The sequence below is a fragment of the Capsicum annuum genome, chromosome 9 (assembly GCF_002878395.1).
Source record: "Capsicum annuum cultivar UCD-10X-F1 chromosome 9, UCD10Xv1.1, whole genome shotgun sequence".
NCBI classification, from domain to species: Eukaryota; Viridiplantae; Streptophyta; class Magnoliopsida; order Solanales; family Solanaceae; genus Capsicum; species Capsicum annuum.
In genome coordinates, this window is record NC_061119.1 from 216909462 (window position 1) to 216929567 (window position 20106).

The window sequence follows — 20106 nt, forward strand, 5'->3', positions numbered from 1 at the left end:
TGTGGATTATCCCAGTGTAGTCAATTTAATATTTTGTGGCCATTTGGGTGACAAACGAACGAAACGGCGTGAACAGGGCATTTTTTGGTCAAATCGATATGCTATAGCCCACAGTTTCGGGGTGGGCCTGGGGTTCGGGCGCGCTGAGGGCCGAAAATCATCTGAGGCATGCCAGGAAGGTTAGGGATCGTCCCAGTGCGGTATGTTTAATTTTTCGTGGCTATTTGGGTGGACAAACGCTTAAAACGGCAAGAACGGGGCAATTTCAGGCCAAATCGATTTGCTATAGCCCATGATTTCAGAGCTGGGCTTGGGGTCCGGGCATGCAGTGGGCCAAAAATTAACCGGGGTGTGCCAGGGAGGTGGAGGATCATCCCTGTGTGGTATGTTAAATTTTTCATAGTCATTTGGGTGGACAAACGGGTGAAACGGTGTGAATGGGGTATTTTCAAGCCAAATCGGTGTGGTGTAGCCCTTGGTTTTGGGGGTGAGCCTGGGGTTCGGGCGTGGTGTGGGCTAAAAATCGACTAGGCATGCATGAGATGTTGGGGATCATCCTAGTGTGGTTCGTTTAGTTTTTCGTGGCCATTTGCGTGGAGAAACGGGTGAAACAGCGCGAATGGGGCATTTTTGGGCTAAATCGGTCTGCTATAGCCCACGGTTTTGGTGGTGGGCCCGGGATCCGCGCGTGATGTGGGCAAAAAATTAACTGGGCATGACAGGGAGGTTGGGGATCATCCCAGTGTAGTCAATTTAATTTTTTGTAGCCATTTAGGTGACAAACGGGCGAAACGATGCGAACGGGGCATTTTTTGGTCAAATCTATATGCTATAGCCCACAGTTTCGGGGGTGGGCCCAGGGTTCGGGCATGCTGAGGGCCAAAAATCAACCGGGCATGCCAGGTAGGTTAGGGATCGTCCCAGGATGGTATGTTTAATTTTTCGTGGCTATTTGGGTGGTCAAACGCTCAAAACGGCAAGAATGGGGCAATTTCCGCCCAAATTGATTTGCTATAGCCCACGGTTTTGGGGGTGGGCTTGGGGTTCGGGCATACAGTGGGCCAAAAATCGATCAGGGTGTGCCAGGGAGGTTGGAGATCATCCCAGTGTGGTCCGTTAAATTTTTCGTACCCATTTGGGTGGACAAACGGGTGAAACGGTCTGAATGGGGCATTTGCAGGCCAAATCGGTGTGCTATATAGCCCACGGTTTTAGGGGTGGGCCTGGGGTCTGGGCGCGGTGTGGGCCAAAAATCGACTAGTTGTGCTAGAGATATTACGGATCATCCCAGTATGGTCTGTTTAATTTTTGGTGGCTATTTGGGTGGACAAACGGGCGAAACAGCGCGAATAAAGCCTTTTTGGGCCAAATCGGTGTGCTATAGCCTACAGTTTTAGGGGTGGGCCCGGGGTCCAGGTGCGCTGTGGGCTAAAAATCAATCGGGGTATGCCACGGAGTTGGGTATCATCCCAGTATGGTTCATCTAATTATTCATGGCCATTTGGACGGACAAATGGGCGAAACGGCGCAAATTGGACAATTTTGGGCTAAATTGGTGTGCTTTAGCCCACGGTTTTATGGATGGGGCAAGGGTCCAGGCGCGCTATGGGCCAAAAATCGATCGGGGCGTGCCAAGGAGGTTGGGGATCATCCCAGTGTGGTCTGTTTAATTTTTCGTGGCCATTTGGGTGGACAAATGGGCGAAATGGGGCATTTTGGGCCAAATCTCTATGCTGTAGCCCACGATTTTGGGGGTGGGCCTGGGGTTCGGGCATGCTTTGGGACAAAAATTGACCGGGGTATGATAGGGAGGTTGGGGATCATTCCAGTATGGTTCGTTTAATTTTTTGTGGCCATTTGGCTGGACAAACGGGCAAAACGGCACAAATGGGGCATTTTCGGGCCAAATCGGTGTCCTATAGCGCATGGTTTGGGGGTGGACCTGGGGTTCGGACGTGCTGTGGGCCAAAAATAAACCGCGGCCTGCAAGAGAGGTTAGGGATCGTCCTAGTGTTGTCTGTTTAATTTTTTATGGCCATTTGGGTGGACAAACGGGCAAAACGGCGTGAATGGTGCATTTTTTGGCCAAATCGATGTGCTATATCCCACGGGTTTGGAGGTGGGCCCAAGTTTTGGGCACGCTGAGGGCTGAAAATCAATTAGGGCATGCCAGGGAGATTAGGGATTGTCCCAGTGTGGTATGTTTAATTTTTCGTGGCTATTTGGGTGGACAAACGCTCGATACGGCAAGAACGGGGCAATTTCGAGCCAAATCAATTTGCTATAGCCCACGGTTTTAGGGGTGGGCTTGGGGTCCGGGCATGCAGTGGGCCAAAAATTGACCGGGGTGTGCAGGGAGGTTGGGGATCATCCCAGTATGGTCCGTTAAATTTTTCGTAGCCATTTGGATAGACAAACGGGAGAAACAGCGTGAATGGGGCATTTTCATGCTAAATTAGTGTGTTGTGGCCCACGGTTTTGGGGGTGAGCCTGGGTCCGGGCGCGGTGTGGGCCAAAAATTGACTAGGCATGCCATAGATATTGGGGATCATCCTAGTGTGGTCCGTTTAATTTTTCATGGCAATTTGGGTGGGCAAACGGGCGAAACAGCGCGAATGGGGCACTTTTGGGCCAAATCGGTGTGCTATAGCCCACGATTTTGGGGGTGAGCCTGGGGTTCGGGTGCGGTGTGTGCCAAAAATCGACCGGGGTATGCCAGAGAGGTTGGGGATCATCTAGTGTGGTTCATCTAATTATTCATGGCCATTTGGGTGGACAGATGGGCGAAACAGCACGAACGGGGCATTTTTGGGCTAAATCGGTGTGCTATAGCTCACAGTTTTATGGATGGGGCTAGGGTCCGGGCGCTCTGTGGGCCAAAAATCGACCGGGGCATGCCAGGGAGGTTGGGGATCATCCCAGTATGATCTATTTAATTTTTTGTGGCCATTTGGGTGGACAAACGGGCGAAATGGTGCATTTTTGAGCCAAATCTGTATGCTATAGGCCACGATTTCTGGGGTAGGCCTGGGATTCGGGAAAGCTATGGGCCAAAATCAATCAGGGTGTGCTAGGGAGGTTGGGGATCATTCCATTATGGTTCGTTTAATTTTTTGTGGCCATTTGGATGGACAAAGAGCAAAACGACACAAATGGGGCATTTCCGGGCAAAATCGGTGTCCTATAGCGCATGGTTTGGGGGTGGACCTGGGGTCCGGGTGCTCTGTAGGCCAAAAATAAGTCGTGGCGTGCAAGAGAGGTTGGGGATCATCCCAGTGTTGTCTGTTTAATTTTTTATGGCCATTTGGGTGGATAAACGGGCGAAACAGCGTGAATGGTGCAATTTTTGGCTAAATCATTGTGCTATATCCCATGGTTTCAGGGGTGGGCGTGGGGTCCGGGCGCGCTGTAAGTCAAAAATATTCTAGGACGTGCAAGGGAGGTTGGGGATCATTCTGGTGTGGGCCGTTTGATTTTTTGTGGCTATTTGGGAGGACAAACAGACAAAACAGAGCAAACGGGGCATTTTCGAGCTAAATCGGTGTGTAATAGCCCATGATTTTGGGGGTGGGCCCCGTGTCCGGGTGTGCTGTGGGCTAAAAATCTACCGAGGCCTTCCAAGGTGTTTGGGGATCATCCCAGTGTGGTCCATTTAATTTTTCATGGCCATTTGGGTGGACAAATGGGCGAAATGGCGCAAACAGGGCATTTTTGGGCCAAATCCGTGTGCTTTAGCCAACTGTTTTGGGGCCGAGCATGAGGTTTGAATGTTCTGTGGGTCAAAAATTGATCGGGGCGTGCCAGAGAGGTTGGGTATCGTCCCAGTGTGGTCCGTTTAATTTTTCGTGGCCATTTGGGTGGGCAAACGGGCAAAACAACGCGAACAGGGCATTTTCAGGCCAAATCGGTGCGCTATAGCCCATGGTTATGGCGGTGGGCCTGGGGTCCGGGAGCGCTGTGGGCCAAAAATTGATCGGGGTAATTTTTTGTGGTCATTTGGGTGAATAAATGGGCGAAACTACATGAATGGGGCATTTTCGAGGCAAGTCAATGTACTATAACCCACGGTTTTGGGGGTGGGCTCGGGGTCCTGGCGCGCTGTGGGTCGAAAATCGACTGGGGTGTTCCAGGGAGGTTGGGGATCTTCCCAGTGTGGTCAAATTTATTTTTCATGGCCATTTTGGTGGACAAATCAGTTTGCTATAGCTCGCAGTTTCGGGGTGGACCAGGGGTCCAGGCGCGCTGTGGGCTGAACATCGTCTGGGGCATTTCAGTGAGGTTGGGGATCATCCCAATGTGGTCTATTTAAATTTTTGTGGCCATTTGGGTGTACAAATGGGCGAAACGGTGCGAACGGAGCAATTTCAGGCCAAATTTGTGTACTATAGCCCACGGTTTTTAGGGTGGGCTCGGGGTCCGGACGCGTTGTGGGCCAAAAATTAACCGGGGCATGGCAAGGGTTTTGGGGATCATACTAGTGTGGTTCGTTTAATTTTTTGTGGCCATTTGGGTGGACAAACGGGCAAAATTGCACGAGCAGGGCATTTTCAAGCCAAATCGATGTGCTATAGCCGACGGTGTCGGGGGTGGGCTCTGGGCCCCAGTGTGCTGTGGGCTAATAATTAATCGAGGCATGGCAGGGAGGTTGTGGATTATCCCAGTGTGGTCCATTTAATTTTTTATTGCTATTTATGTGGACAAACTGGCGAAACGACGCGTAGAGGGCTTTTTCGATCCAAATTGGTGCGCTATAGCCCAAGGTTTTAGGGGTGAGCCCAGGGTCTGGGTGTGCTGTGGGACGAAAGTCAACCGGGGTATGCCAGGGAGGTTGGGGATCCTTCCAGGGTGGTCTGTTTAATTTTTCATGGCCATTTAGGAGGATAAACGGGCAAAACGATGTGAACAGGGCATTTTTGGGCCAAATCGATGTTCTATAGCCTACTGTTTCGAGGGTGGGCCTTGGGTCCTGGAGCGTTGTGGGCCAAAAATCGATCGGGGCATGCCAGGGAGGTTGGGGATCATCTCAGTGTGGTCTGTTAAGTTTTCGTGGCCATTTAAGAGGATAAACGGGCAAAAAAGCATGAACGGGGCATTTTTGGGCAAACTCAATGTGCTACAACTCACAGTTTTGGGGGTGGGATCGAGGTCCGAGCGTGCTGTGGGTTGAAAATCGACTGGGGTATGCCAGGGAGGTTAGGGATCATTCTAGGTGTGGTCTGTTTAATTTTTTGTGGCCACTTGGGTGGACAAACGGGCGAAACGATGCGAACAGGTCATTTTTAGGCCAAATCGGTGTGCTATAGTCCACAGTTTCGGGGGTGGGCCCAGGATATAGGCATACTGTAGGCCAAAAATTGACCAGGATGTGCCAGGGAGGTTGGGGATCATCCCAGTATGGTCCGTTTAATTTTTTGTGGCCATTTGGGTGGATAAACAGGCAAAACAATGCGAACGGGGCATTTTCGAGCCAAATTGGTGTGTTATAGCCCACGGTTATGGGAGTGGGATCCGGTTTCGGGCGTGCTGTAATACAAAAATTGACTGGGGTATGCCAGGGAGTTTGGGGATCGTCCTAATGTTGTCCGTTTAATTTTTGGTGGCTATTTGGGTTGACAAACGGGCAAAACAACACGAATGGGGCATTTTTGAGCCAAATCAGTGTGCAATAGCCCCCGGTTTTGGGGTGGGCCCTAGGTCCATGTGTGCTCTGGGCCAAAAATTGACCGGGGTATGCCAGAGAGGTTGGGGATCATCCCAGTATGGTCTGTTTAATTTTTCGTGGCCAGTTGGGTGGACAAATGGGCAAAATAGCACAAATGGTGCATTTTCGGGCTAAATTGGTGTGTTATAGCCCACGGTTTTGGGGTGGGCTTGAGGTTGGGCGCACTGAGGGCCCAAAATCAACCAGGTCATTCCAGGGAGGTTGGGGATCATCCCAGTGTGGTTCGTTTAATTTTTTGTAGTCATTTGGGAGGAAAAATGGGCAAAACAACACAAACGGGGCATTTTCGAGACAAAATGGTGTGCTATAGCCCACGATTTCGGGGGTGGACCTAGGGTCTGGGAGCGCTGTGGGCCAAAAATGCATCTGGGTGCGCCAGGGAGGTTGAGGATCGTGCCTCAGTGGTCCGTATAATTTTTTGTGTCCATTTGGGTGGACAAACGGGTGAAACAGCACGAACGAGGCATTTTCGAGCCAAATTGGTGTGCTATACCCCACGTTTTGTGGTTGGACTTGGTGTCCATGAGTGTTGTGGCAGAAAATCAATCGGGGTTTGTCAGGGTGGTTTGGGATCGTCCTAGTGTGATCCGTTTAAGTTTTCGTGGCCATTTAGGTGGACAAAAGGGGAAAACGGCATGAACGGGGAATTTTCGGGCCAAATCGTGTTGCTATAGCCCACGATTTTGGGGGTAGGACCGGGGTTTGGTTGCGCTGTTGGCTGAAAATTGACCGGGGCTTGCCAAGGAGGTTGGGAATCGTCCCTGTGTGGTCCCTTTAATTTTTCGTTGCCATTTGGGTGGACAAACAAGCGAAACGGCGCGAGCGGGGCATTTTTGAGCTAAGTCGGTGTGCTATAGCCCATGATTTTGGGGGTGGGCTCGGGTTTCTAGTGTGCTGTGTGCCGAAAATCAATTGGGGCATGTCAGGGAGGTTGGGGATCATCCCAGTGTGGTTCATTTAAATTTTTGTAGCCATTTGGGTGAAAAAATGGGGGAAACGGTGCGAACGGGGTATTTTTAGGCTAATTAGGTGTGCTATATCCCACGATTTCAGGGGTGGGCCTGAGGTTCTGGCGCGCTGTGGGCCAAAAATTGATCGGGGCATGCCAGGGAAGCTGGGGATCGTCCCAGTGTGGTTCATTTAATTTTTTTATGGCCATTTGGGTAGACAAACAGGCGAAATGGCAGGAACGGAGCATTTTCTGGCCAAATCGGTATGCTACAGCCCATGGTTTTAGGGTTGGGCCGGGGTCGAGGCGCGCTATGGGGCGAAAAGTGATCGGGGCATGCCAGGAAGGTGGGGGATCATCCCAGTGTGGTCCATTTAATTTTTCGTGGCCATTTGGGTGGACAAACGGGCAAAATGAGGCGAACGGGGCATTTTTGGGCTAAATCAGAGTGTTATAGCCCATGGTTTTGGGGGTGGGCCCGAGGTCCGGGCGCGATGTGGGATGAAAATCTACCGGGACGTACCAACGAGGCTGGGAATCATCCTAGTAAGGTCCGTTTAATTTTTGAGGCAATTTAGGTGGACAAACGGGCGTAACGGCGCGAACGGGGCATTTTCGAGCCAAATTTGTCTGCTATAGCCCATGGTTTCGTGAGTGAACCCTGGGTCCAACCACGCTGTGGGCCAAAAATCATTGGGGGAATGCTAGGGAGGTTGGGGATCGATCTAGTGAGGTCCGTTTAAATTTTCATGGCCATTTGGGTGGACAAACGGCCGAAACGGAGCAAACAGGGCATTTTCGGGGCAAATTGGTGTGCTATAGCCTACTGTTTTGGGGATGGGCCCCGGGTCCTGGTGCGCTGTGGGCCAAAAATCAACCGAGGCTTGCCACGAAGGTTGGGGATCGTCCCATCGTGGTCCGTTTAATTTTTTGTGACCATTTGGGTGAACAAACAGGCAAAACAGCGCGAACGGGGCATTTTCGGGCCAAATCAATGTGCTATTTTCCACGGTTTTGGGGGGGGGCCAGGGGACAAGGCGCGCTGTGGAAAAAAAATTGACTGGGGCATGCCAGGGAGGTTGGGGATCATCTCAGTGTGGTTCGTTTAATTTTTTGTGGCCATTTGGGGGGACAAACGGGTGAAACGGTGCGAATGGGGCATTTTCGAGCTAAATCGTTGTGCTATAGCCCACGGTTTTAGGGGTGGGCTCGGGGTCAGGGCACGCTGTAGGCCAAAAATCAATCGAGGTGTGACAAGGAGGTTGTGGATCATCCTAGTGTGGTCCATTTAAATTTTCGTGGCCATTTGGGTGGATAAACGGGAGAAACGGTGTGAACGGGGTATTTTTAGGCCAAATCTGTGTGCTATAGCCCATAATTTTTTGGGTGGGCCCGTGATCCGAGAGCACTGTGGGACAAAAATTGATCAGGATATGCTAGAGAGGTTGGGGATCATCCCAGTGTGGTCCGTTTAATTTTTTGTGGCCATTTGGGTGGACAAATGGGCAAAATAGCTCGAGTTGGGCATTTTCAAGCCAAATCAATTTGCTATAGCCCATGGTTTCAAGGGTGGGCTAGGTGTCTGGGTGTGCTGTAGGCCAAAAATCAACTGCGGCTTGGCAGGGAGGTTGTGGATCGTCCCCGTGTGGTCCCTTTAATTTTTTGTTGCCATTTGGGTAGACAAACTGGCAAAACAACGCGAACAAGGATTTTTCAGGCCAAATCGGTGGGCTTTAGCCCAAGGTTTTGGGGGTGGGCCTAGGGTTCAAGCGTGCTGTTGGCTGAAAGTCGATTGGGGCATGCCAAGGAGGTTGGGGATCCTCCCAGGGTGGTCCGTTTAATTCTTCGTTGCCATTTAGGAGGACAAACGGGCAAAACGATGCGAACAGGGCATTTTTCGACCAAATCAGTGTTCTATAGCCAACGGTTTTGAGGTTGGGGATCATCTGAGTATGGTCCGTTAAGTTTTTATGGCTATTTGGGTTGACAAATTGGCGAAAAAGCGCGAACGGGGCATTTTTGGGAAAAATCGGTGTGCTACAGCCCATAGATTTGAGGGTGGGCCCAGAGTCCAGGCGTGTTGTGGGTCGAAAATCAACTGGGGCATGCCAGGGAGGTTGGGGATCATTCCAGTGTGGTCCGTTTAATTTTTCGTGGCCATTTGGGTGGATTAACGGGCGAAACGGCGTGGACAGGGCATTTTTGGGACAAATCCGTGTACTATAGCCCACAGTTTTGGGGGTGGGCCCGGGGTTCGGGCGCGCTGTATACCAAAAATCGACCACGGCGTGACTGGGTGGGTGGGATCATCCCAGTGTGGTCCGTTTAATTGTTTGTGGCCATTTGGGTGGACAAATGAGCAAAACGTTGTAAACGGGGCTATTTCGGGCAAAATTGGTGTGCTATAGCCTATGGTTATGGGGTTGGGCCCCGGTTCCGGGTGCGATGTAGGGGAACAATCGATCAGAGTATTCCAGGGAGTCTGGGGATTGTCTCAATGTGGTCCGTTTAGTTTTACGTGTCCATTTGGGTGGAAAACGGGCAAAACGATGCGAACAGGGCATTTTCAAGCCAAATCAGTGTGGAATAACCTACGGTTTTGGGGTGGGCCCTAGGTCCAAGCGTCCTCTGGGCTGAAAATTAATCGATGTATGCCAGAGAGGTGGAGGATCATCCCAGTGTGGTTTGTTTAATTTTTTGAGGGCATTTGGGTGGACAAATAGGCAAAGCGGCACGAATGGTGCATTTTCGGGTTAAATCGGTGTGCTATAGCCAACGGTTTTAGAGGTGAGCCTGAGGGTCGGGCGCACTATGGGCCCAAAATCAACCAAGGCATTCCAGGGAGGTTGGGGATTGTCCTAGTGTGGTCCTTTTAATATTTTGTAGTCATTTTGAAGGATAAACCGGTGAAACAGTGCGAACGGTGCATTTTCAGTACAAAATGGTGTGTAGCCCACGATTTTGGGGGTGAGCCTGGGGTCCGGGTGCGATGTAGGCCAAAAATCCATTGGGGTGTGCCAGATAGGTTGAGGATCATTCTAGTGTGCTCCGTTTAATTTTTCGTTTCCATTTGGGTCGACAAACGGGCAAAACGATGCAAATGGGGCATTTTTATGCCAAATTGGTGTGCTATCCCCCATGATTTTGGGGGTGGGTCCGGGGTTCGGGTGCGCCGTGGGTCAAAAATTGGTCGAGGCATGCTAGGGAGGTTGGGATCATCCCAGTATGGTCCGTTTAATTTTTTGTGGCCATTTGGGTGGACAAACCGGCGAAACGGCATGAATGGGGCATTTTTTGGCCAAATCGGTGTGCCATAGCCCACAGTTTTAGAGTTGGGCTCGGGGTTCGGGCGCGCTGTGGGCCAAAAATCGATCGGGGTGTACCAGGGATTTTGGGGATTATCCCAGTATAGTTCGTTTAATTTTCGTTGCCATTTGGGTGGACAAACAGGCGAAGCGGCGTGAACGGGGCAATTTTGGGCCAAATCAGTGTGCAATAGCCCACGGTTTTATGGGTGGGCCAGGGATCCGGGAACTATATAGGCCAAAAATCAATCGGGACCTGTCGGGGAGGTTGGGGATCATCCCAGTGTGGATAAACGGGCGAAACAGCGTGAACGGTGCATTTTTTGGCTAAATCACTGTGCTATACCCCATGGTTTCAGAGGTGGGCCCGGGGTCCGGGCGCGCTGTGGGTCAAAAATTTTCTAGGGTGTGCAAGGGAGGTTGGGGATCATTCCGGTGTGGGCCATTTAATTTTGGCGGCTATTTGGGTGGACAAACAGGCGAAATGGAGCAAACGGGGCATTTTCGAGCCAAATCGGTGTGTAATAGCCCACGATTTTGGGGGTGGGCGTAGTGTTCGGGCGCGCTGTGGGCCAAAATCTTCCGAGGCCTTCCAAGGTGTTTGAGGATCATCCCAGTGTGATCCATTTAGTTTTTCATGGCCATTTGGGTGGACAAATGGGCGAAACGGTGCGAACAGGGCATTTTTCGGCCAAATCCGTGTGCTATAGCCTACCGTTTTGGGCCGAGCACGAGGTCCGAATGTTCTGTGGGTCAAAAATCAATTGGGGCGTGCCAGGGAGGTTGGGCATCGTCCTAGTGTAGTCCGTTTAATTTTTCGTGGCCATTTGGGCGGGCAAACGGGCAAAACAACGCGAACGGGGCATTTTCAGGACAAATCGGTGCGCTATAGCCCATGGTTACGGGGTGGGCCTGGGGTCCGAGAGCGCTGTGGGCCAAAAATTGTCCGAGGCAATTTTTTGTGGCCATTTGGGTGGATAAATGGGCGAAACTACATGAACGGGGTATTTTCGAGCCAAGTGAATGTGCTATAACCCACGGTTTTGGGAGTGGGCTCGAGGTTCGGGCGCGCTGTGGGTCAAAAATCGACTGGGGTATTCCAGGGAGGTTGGGGATCATCCCAGTGTGGTCAACTTAATTTTTCATGGCCATTTTGGTGGACAAATCAGTTTGCTATAGCCCGCAGTTTCGGGGTGGACCAGGGGTCCAGGCGCACTGTGGGCTGAACATCGTCTGGGGCATTCCAGTGAGGTTGGGGATCGTCCCAATATGGTTTGTTTAAATTTTTGTGGCCATTTGGGTCTTCAAACGGGCAAAACGGTGTAAACGGAGCAATTTCAGGCCAAATTTGTGTACTATAGCCTACGGTATCGAGGGTGGGTCCAGGGTCCGAGCGTGATGTGGGTCAAAAATTGATCGACACATGCCAGGGAGGTTGGGGATCGTCCTAGTGTGGTCTATTTAATTTTCTGTGGCCATTTGGGTGGGTACAAACGAGCGAAACAACGCGAACGAGGCATTTTTGGGCCCAATCGGCATGCTATAGCCCACAATTTTTGAGGTGGGCCCGGGTCCGAGCCTGTGGTGGGTCAAAAATCGACTGGGGCATGCTAGAAAGGTTGGGGATCATCCTAGTGTGGTTCGATTAATTTTTTGTGGTCATTTGGGTGGACAAACGGGCGAAACGGCGCGAATAAAGTAATTTCGTGCCAAATTGGTGTGCTAGCCAATAGTTTTGGGGGTGGGCCCATGGTTCGGGCGCGCTGTTCGCCAAAAATCGACCAGAGCATGCCAGGAAGGTTGGGGATAGTCCCAGTGTGATCCGTTTAATTTTTGCGGCCATTTGGGTGGGACAAATGGGAAAAATAGCGTGAACGGGTCATTTTCAGGCTGAATCTGTTTGCTATAGCCCACAATTACGGGGGTGGGCCTAGGTCCGGGCACGCTTTAGGCCAAAAATTGATCGAGGTATGCCAGGGAGGTTGGGGATCGTCCCAGAGTGGTCATTTTAAGTTTGTGTAGCTATTTGGGTAAACAAACAGGCGAAACGAAATGAACGAAGCATTTTCGGGCCAAATCGGAGTACAATAGCCCACAGTTTTGGGGTTAGCGCAGGGTTCAGGTGCGATGTGGGCTTAAAATCGACTGAGGTGTGCCAAGGAGGTTGGGGATTGTGCCAATGTGGTCCGTTTAATTTTTTATGGCCATTTGGACAGACAAACGAGGAAAACGGTGTGAACGGGGCATTTTCGGGTCAAATCAGTGTGCTATAGCCCACAGTTTTGAAGGTAGGCCCGGGGTCTGATTGCGATGTGGGCCGAAAATCAACCGAGGCATGGCAGGGAAGCTGGGGATCATCCTAGTATGGTCCGTTTAATGTTTTGTGGCCATTTAGGTGGACGAAAAGTCAAAACATCACAAGTGGGGCATTTTTGGGCAAAATCGGTTAGTTTGGGGATTGCACAAGTGTGGTCCGTTTAAATTTTCGTGGCCATTTAGGTGGACAAAATGGGAAAAACGGCACGAACAGGGTATATTCGAGCTAAATCGGTGTGCTATAGCCCACGGTTTTGAGGGTGGGCCCTGTGTCCTGTGGCATTTAGGTGGACAAATAGGTGAAACGACGCGAACGGAGCATATTCGAGCCAAATCGGTGTGCTATAGCCCACGGTTTTGAGGGTGGGCCTTAGGTCCTGTGCATTGTGGCCCAAAAATCAATCGGGGCTTGCCACGGAGGTTGGAGATCATCCAAGTATGGTCCGTTTAATTTTTTGTGACCATTTGGGTGGACAAACGGATGAAACAATGCAGACGGGGTATTTTTTTCCACATCGGTGAGCTATAGCCCACGGTTTTAGGGTGGGCCCTGGGTCAAGGAGCTTTGTGCGGCAAAAAGCGACTGGAGTGATCCAGGGAGGTTGGGGATCATCCCAGTGTGGTCCGTGGGGGCATTTCTTGGAAAAATTAGTGTGCTACAGCCCACGGTTTCAGGGGTGGGCAGGGGATTCGAGCACGCTGTGTGCCTAAAATCGACCGGGACGTGTTAGGAAGGTTGGGGATTGTCGCAGTATGGTTTGTTTAATTTTTCGTGGCCATTTGGCTGGACAAACAGACAAATTAGCACAAATGGGTCATTTTGGGGCTAAATCAGTGTGCTATAACCCACGCTTTCAGGGGTGGGCCCGGGGTACAAGCGCGCTGTGGACTTAAAATCGCCCGGGGCGTGCCAGTGAGGTTGGGGATTATCCCAGCGTGATTCGTTTAATTTTTTGTGGCTATTTTGGTGGACAAACGGGTGAAACGACACGAATGGGGCATTTTCGGGCTAAATCGGTGTGCTATAGCCCACAATTTCGGGGGTGGGACCGGGGTACGGGCGCGTTGTGGGTCAAAGATCGACTGGGGCATGCTAAGGAGGTTAGTGATCATCCCAGTGTGGTCCGTTTAATTTTTTGTGGCCATTTGGGTGGACAAACAGCCAAACGGCGCAAATGGGACATTTTCGGGCCAAATCGGTGTGCTATAGCCTACGATTTTGGTGGTGGGCCTAGGGTTCAGGGGTGCTGTTCTCCAAAAATTGACCGGGGCATGATAGAAAGGTTGGGGATCGTCCTAGTATGGTTCGTTAAATTTTTCGTGGCTATAAGGTGGACAAACGAGCTAAACGGCACTAACAGAGCATTTTTTGGCCAAATCAATGTGCTATAGCCTATGGTTTTGGGGGTGGGCCCAGGGTCCAGGCGTGCTGTGGGTAAAAAATCAACCAGGGAATGTCAGGAAGGTTGGGGATCATTCTTGTGTGGTCCGTTTAATTTTTCGTGGCCATTTGGGTGGACAAACGGACGAAACGGCGTGAACGGGGCATTTTCGGGTCAAATCAATGTGCTATAGCCTACGATTTCAGTTGTGGGCCTAAGGTCTGGGTGCACTATGGTAAGAAAATCGATCGGGGCATGCCAGGGAGGTTGGAGATTGTCTCAGTGTGGTCTGTTTAATTTTTTGTAGCTATTTGGGTGGACAAACGGGTAAAACGACGTAAACGGAGAATTTTCGGGCCAAATTGGTGAGCTATAGCCTACGATTTCGGGTGTGGGCTCGAGGTTTGGGCGCTCTGTGGGCTGGACCGAGGTGGGCCAGGGAGATAGGGGATCATTTCAGTGTGTTACGTTTAATTTTTTATGGTCGTTTGGGTGGAAAAACGGGGGAAACAGTGCAAATGGGGTATTTTGGAGCCAAATCATTGTGCTTTAGCCCACGTTTTTTGGGGGTAGGCCCTTGGTTCGGGCACGCTGTAGGCTGAAAATCATTTGGTGCATGCCAGGGTGGTTGGGCATCGTCCCAGTGTGGTTCGTTTATTTTTTTTATGGCAATTTAGGTGGACAAACGGGCGAAACGGTGCGAACGGGGAATTTTCGGGCAAAATTGGTGTTCTATATCCCATGATTTTAGGGGTGGGCCCGAGGATAGGGCACGCTGTATGCCGAAAGTCTATCAGAGCGTGCTAGGGAGGTCGACGATCATCCTAGGGTAGTCTGTATAATTTTTCGTGGCCATTTGGGTGGATAAACGAGCAAAACGATGTGAACGGGGCATTTTCGGACAAAATCGGTGTGCCATAAACCACGGTTTTGGGGTAGGCCCGAGGTCCAGGCGCGCTATGGGTTGAAAATCAACATGGCCGTGGTAGGGAGATTGGGGATCGTCCCAGTGTGGTTTGTTAAATTTTTCGTGGCTATTTGGTTGGATAAACGGGCAAAATGGCACGAACGAGGCCTTTTTGGGCCTAATCGATGTGCTATATCACTGTTTCGGGGATGGACCCGGGGTGAGGGCGTGCCGTGGGCCGAAAATTGATCGAGGCATGCCAGGGAGGTTGTAGATCGTACCAATGTGGTTCCTTTAATTTTTCGTGGCCATTTGGGAGGACAAACGGGCAAAATAGCATGAACGGGGCATTTTCAGGCTAAAATGGTGAGCTATAGCTCTCGGTTTTGGGCCTGGGGTCCGAACTTGCTGCGGTCAAAAATCAATCGGGATGTGCCAAGAAGGTTAAGGATCACCTAGTGTGGTCCATTTTATTTTTCGCGGCAATTTGCATGGACAAACGGGCGAATTGACGCGAACGGGGCATTTTCAAGCTAAATCGGTGTGGTATACCCTACGTTTTTGGGGGTTGGCCTGGGGTCCGGGCGCGTTGTGGGCCGACAATCAACCGGGGCAAGGCAGGGAGGTTGGGGATCATTCCAGTGTGGTCTATTTAATTTTTTATGGCTATTTACGTGGACAAACTTGGGAAACAGCGTGTACGGGGCATTTTCGGGCCTAACCGGTGTGCTATCGCCTACGATGTTGGGGGTGGGCTTGGGGTTCGGTCGTGTTGTAGGCCAAAAATTAACCAGGGTTTGTCAGGGAGGTCTGGAGGGTTGTCCGTTTAATTTTTTGTGGCCATTTGGGTGGACAAACGGATGAAACAGCGTGAACGGGGTATTTTCGGGCCAAATTAGTGTCCTATAGCCCATGATTTTGAGGGTGGGTCCAGGGTTCGAGCATGATGTGGGTCAAAAATTAACCGGGGCATGCCAGAGAGGTTGGGAATCGTCCCAGTGTGGTTCGTTTAATTTTCTGTGGCCATTTGGGTGGGTACAAACGGGTGAAATAATGCAAACGAGGCATTTTTGGGCCCAATAGGTGCGCTATAGCCCATAGTTTTCAATCCGGGTGTGCTGTGGGTCAAAAATCAACTGGGGCATGCCAGGGAGGTTGGGGATCGTCCTAGTGTGGTTCGTTTAATTTTTTGTGGCCATTTGGGTGGACAAACGGGCGAAACGGCACGAACAAGGCAATTTTGGGCCAAATTGGTGTGCTATAGCCAATAGGTTTGGGGGTGGGCCCATGGTTCGGGCGCGCTGTATGACGAAAATCGATCGGGGCATGCCAGGAAGGTTGGGGATAGTCCCAGTGTAATCCATTTAATTTTTGTGGCTATTTGGGTGGGCGAACAGGAAAAATAGCGTGAACGGGGCATTTTCGGGCCGAATCAGTGTGCTATAGCCCACAGTTATGGGGGTGGGCTTGGGTCCGGGCGCGCTTTGGGCCAAAAATCAACCGGGGTATCCCAGGGAGGTTGGGGATCATCCCAGAGTGGTCATTTTAATTTTTTGTAGCCATTTGGTTAAACAAACAGGCGAAACAAAACGAACGAAGCATTTTCGGGTCAAATCAGTTTGCAATAGCCCACGATTTTGGGGTGGGCGCGGGGTCCAGGGGTGCTGTGGGTTTAAAATCGACTGGGGCGTGCCAAGGAGGTTGGGGATCATCCTAGTGTGGTCCATTTAATTTTTTGTGGCTATTTGGGTGGACAAACAGGAGAAACAACGTTAATTTGTCGTTTTCAGGCCAAATCGATGAGCTATAGCCGACGGTTTTGGGGGTACCTAGGGGTCGAGCGTACTGTTAATCGAAAATTGATTGGGATGTGTCAGGGAGGTTGGGGACTATCTGAGTGTGGTTCGTTTAATTTTTTGTGGCCATTTGGGTGGACAAACGGGTAAAGTGGCGCGAACGGGGCATTTTTGGCCCAAATTGGTGTGCTATAACCCACGGAGGTTGTGGGCCTAAAATCGACTAGGGCATGCCAGGGAGGTTGTGGATCATCCCAGTGTGGCCATTTGGGTGGACAAACGGGTGAAACGGCGTGAACGAGGCATTTTAGGGCTAAATTGGTGTGCTATTAACCACGGTTTTGGGGGTGGGCCCGGGGTCTGGGTGTACTGTAGGCCAAAAATCCACCGGAGCATGTCAGGGAGGCAGGGGATCATTCTAGTGTGGACCGTTTAATTTTTCGTGGCCATTCGAGTGGACAAACGGGCGAAACTGCGCGAACGAGGCATTTTCGAGATAATCGGTGTGCTATAGCCCATGGTTTTGGGGGTGGGACCGAGATTCGGGCGCGCTGTGGGTTGAAAATCAATCGGGGCATGCCAAGGAGGTTTGGGATCATTTCTGTGTGGTCCCGTTAATTTTTTGTGGCCATTTTGATGGAAAAATGAGCGACACAGCGCGGACAAGGCTTTTTAGCCCACGGTTTTAGGGTAGGCTCGGGGTCCAGGCGCATCGTGGGTCAAAAATTGACTATGTGCACCAGGGAGATTGGGGATCGTCCCAGTGTGGTCCGTTTAATTTTTCGTGGCTATTTGGGTGGACAAACAGGCGAAACAACTCGAATGGGGTATTTTTGGGCCAAATTGGTGTGCTATAGCCCATAGTTTTGGGAGTGGGACTGGGGTCCGGGTACGCTGTAGGTAGAAAATCGACTGGAGTATGCCAGGGAGGTTGGGGATCGTCTTAGTATGGTCCTTTTAATTTTTTGTGGTCATTTGTGTGGGTAAACGGGCGAAACGACATAAACAGGACGTTTTCGGGCCAAATCGGTGTGCTATAGTCCACGATTTTAGGGTCGGCCTGGGGTCCAGGCGTACTGTGGGCTGAAAATTGACTGGGCGTGCCAGGGAGGTTGGGGATCATCCCAGTGTGGTCCGTTTAATTATTCGTGGCCAATTTGTTAGACAAACGGCGAAATGGTGCAAACGGGATATTTTCGGGCCAAATCAGTGTGCTATAGCCCACGATTTTAGGGGAGGGCTCGGGGTCCAGGCGTGCTGTGGACTGAAAATCAATTGGGGTGTGCCAGGGAGCCTGGGGATTATCTTGGTGTGGTTTATTTAATATTTCATGGCCATTTGGGTGGAAAAACGGGCAAAACAATGCGAATGTTGTATTTTCATGCCAAATCGATATGCTATAGCCCATGAATTTTGGGGTGGGCTCGGGGACATGGGGAGCTGTGGGTCAAAAATCAACTGGGCATGCCAGAGAGGTTGGGATCGTCCCAGTGTGGTCTGTTTAATTTTTCGTGGCCATTCGGGTGGAGAAACGGGTGGAACGGCGTGAACGGAGCATTTTTAGGCCAAATCGATTTGCTATAACCCACAGTTTTGGGGTGGGTACGAGGTTCGGGCGTGCTGTTGGCCGAATATCAACCGGGGCATGCTAGGGAGGTTGGGGATCGTCCTAGTGTGGTCTGTTAAATTTTTTGTGTCCATTTGGGTGGACAAACGGATGAAATGGCACAAACGAGGCATTTTTGGGCCAAATTGGTGTGCTATAGCCCACGGTTTTGGGGGTGGACCCAGGGTCCAGGCGCGCTGTGGGTCAAAAATCAACCGGGGTATGCTAGGGAGATTGGGGATCATCCTAGTGTTGTCCGTTTATTTTTTCTTGTCTATTTGGGTGGACAATCGGGAGAAACGACGTGAACGGGGTATTTTTAGGAAAAATCGTTGTGCTATAGCCCACAATTTAAGGGTCGGGCCTGGGGTCAAGGCGCATTGTGGGCCCAAAATTGATCGGGGAATGTCAAGGAGGTTGGGTATCATCCAAGTGTGGTCCGTTAAATTTGTCTTGGCCATTTGGGTGGACAAACAGCGAAACGGCAAGAACGGGGCATTTTCGAGCCAAATCGATGTGCTATAGCTCATGATTTTGGGGTGGCCCGAGTTCTGGGAGCGTTGTTGGTGCTGAAAATCATTCGGGGCATACTTGGGAGGTTGGGGATCATCCCAGTATGGTCCATTTAATTTTTCGTGGCCATTTGGGTAGACAAACGGGCGAAACGACGCGTATGGGGCTTTTTTGGGCCAAATGGGTGTGCTATAGTCCACGATTTTGGGGGTGGACCCTGGGTCCGGGCACGCTGTGGGCCAAAATTTGACCAGGGCATTCCAGGGATGTTTGGAATCGTTCCAGTGTGATCCGTTCAATTTTTTGTGGCCATTTGGGTGGATAAACGAGCGAAATGGCGCGACCGGTGCATTTTTGAGCCAAATTGGTGTGATATAGTGCATGGTTTCAGGGGTGGGCCCGAGGTCCAGGCGCCGTATGGGCCAAAAATCGACCGAGGCATACCAGGGATATTTGGGATCATCCCAATGTGCCCTGTTTAATTTTTCATGGCCATTTGGGTAAAAAAAGGGCAAAACGGTACGAACGGGGCATATTCGGCCTAAATTGGTATGTTATAGCCCACGGTTTTAGGGGTGGGCTAGGGGTTCAGGTGCCCTGTCTATCTAAAATTGATCGGGGTGTGCCAGGGAGGTTTGATCATCCTAGTGTGGTCCGTTTAATTTTTCATGGCTATTTGGGTGAACAAACGGGCGAAACGGTGCGAATGGGAGTTTTTGGGCAAAATTGATGTGCTAGTCCACGGTTTTGGGGGTGGGCCTGGGGTCTAGGCGCGTTGTGGGCCGAAAATTGACCGGGGCATGCCAGTGAGGTTGGTGATCGTCCCAATGTGGTTTATTTAATTTTATGTAGTTATTTGGGTGGATAAACGTGCAAAACAGCGTGAACAAGGCATTTTTGGGTCAAATTGGTGTGCTATAGCCCATGATTTTGGGGGTGGGCCTGGGTCCTGGCGCTCTTTGGGCTAAAAATTGAACGGGGTATGCCTGGGAGTTTCGGGACTGTCCAAGTATGGTCCGTTTAATTTTTCGTGGCCATTTGGGTGGACAAACGGGCGAAACAGCGCGAACGTGGAATTTTTGGGCTAAATTGGTGTGCTATAGCCTATGGTTTCGTGGGTGGGCCTGAGATATGGGTGCGCTATTGGCTGAAAATCGACCGGGGCATGCCTAGGAGGTTGAGGATTATCCCAGTATGGTCCGTTTAATTTATCGTGGCCATTTGGATGGACAAACCAGCAAAACGACACGAAGGAGGTATTTTTGGGCCAAATCGGTGTGCTATAGCCCATGGTTTTGGGGTGTGCCCGGTGTCCAGGTGTGTTGTGGGTGAAAAATAAATCGGAGCGTGCCAGGGAGGTTAAAGATTGTTCCAGTGTGGTCCGTTTTAATTTTTGTAGCCATTTGGATAGACAAAGGATCGAAACGGAGCGAATGAAGCATTTTCGGGCAAAATTGGTGAGCACATGATTTTGGGGGTTGGCCCGGGATCTGGGCGTGCTGTGTACCAAAAATTGATCGGGGTGTGCCAGAGAGGTTGGGGATCCTCCCAGTGTGGTTTGTTTAATTTTTTATGGACCTTTTTCTGTACCAACGGGCGAAACGACGCAA